This window comes from Pholcus phalangioides, unplaced genomic scaffold (genome assembly GCF_987345545.1).
Source record: "Pholcus phalangioides strain wild (caught in Gottingen) unplaced genomic scaffold, Ppha-v1.0 ptg000022l_1, whole genome shotgun sequence".
Lineage (NCBI taxonomy): Eukaryota > Metazoa > Arthropoda > Arachnida > Araneae > Pholcidae > Pholcus > Pholcus phalangioides.
Genome location: NW_028301615.1, coordinates 30,353,415 through 30,355,043, shown reverse-complemented (window position 1 = coordinate 30,355,043; position 1,629 = coordinate 30,353,415).

Sequence of the window (1,629 nt, the reverse complement as noted above, 5' to 3'; positions counted from 1 at the left end):
AAATAATTATTTCGGATTAAATTGGAATTTCAGAATAAAAAAAAGAGAAGTAATTTGAGAACAAATTTAAGAAATATTTTCAAAAAAATTTAAGAAATATTTCGAGGACAAATTCAAGAATTACTTCCAGGAAAAAAAGGAAAGAAATGATTTCAGAATAAAAAAAGTAATTTAGAATCTCAGAATAAATTAGATTGAAGAAATTGTTTCAGAATATCAATGGAGTTTTTTCATAGAAAATATAATTTTGGAATAAAGATGAATTTAGAATTTCAGAATGAAAGTAAGAAATTATTTCAGAATGAAGAAAGAATGAAATAATTCGTGAATGAAAAAAAAGAAAAAATTTCAAAATGAAAAAAAATGAAATAATTATAGAATAAAAAAAAATTAAAGAAATATTACCAGAGTAAATTAAGAAGTAATTTCAAAGAAATAATTCCAGAATAAATCGAAGAAATAATTTTAGAATAAATCAAAGAAATAATTTCAGGATAAATTTAAGAAAAATTATTTCGGAACAAAGATTAATTCATTATTTCAGAATGAATTAGCGAAATAATTTCAGAATGAATTAGCGAAATAATTTTAGAATGAATTAGCGAAATAATTTCAGAACAAATTTAAGAAATAATTTCAGAATAAATTTAAGAAATAATTTCAGAACAAATTTAAGAAATAATTTTATAGCAAATTTAAGAAATCATTCCAGATGAAATTTAAGAAATCATTCCAGATGAAATTTAAGAAATCATTCCAGATGAAATTTTAGATATCATTTCAGAAGGGACACAAATAATTTTAGAGTAAATTTGCGAAATGATTTCAGAATTCATCAAAAAAATATATATAATTAATCAAATTAAAAAAAAAATAGAATCAATGGAAATTCCCGCATCATAAGAGAAACGACTGTAGAGTTAGGAAGAGGTCTTCAAGCTTTTTCCTAGTCGCGAGCACTGCCTGTACCCATCAGCAAAAAGAAGAGCACCCTCACGGCAAGTGCAATCAGGATGATTTCAATCCTTCGATACATTTTGTACAAGGTAATTTACTTGGGGCGTTTTGCTCGCGAGCGCAAAATCGGACAGGAGCATCGATCACTCTAGGTGTTTCAGGGAGCACCGTGGTGCTCGCGAGTAACGAGTAACGGCCTGAGTTAAAGAAAACTAAAAATGAACGAAAGTCTTTAACTTGGGGAGTTCACCAATTCGGAACCCGTGTGCGTGCGTGTGTATTTGTAAGTTATTCCCCTTCTTAAAATTTCCACCTGATCATGTTTTTAACATTAACCTCACACCTTACAATAAATAATTAAATAAATTTTCACTAAATCAAGAAAACGGATATTTTCCTGGATATTATGCCGAGGTGAACTCGGAAAGAAATGCCATTTGGTCTCCTGGACTCGAACCAGTTGCTCGAACCCAGGTCCTCTTGCAAACCGTGTAAGCTCGCTATCATCTAAGACAGTGTTTCTCAACTTCCCTGTAAGCAAAGACCAGTAAAATTGCTGAAACAGTTTCACGGACCACTTGTGTCCCGTATTACGGGACATTCCTGTAATATTCGTTGTTCCGATATTTTTTAATACATTATTTGTCCCGTTTTTTAAACTATACTTATTTG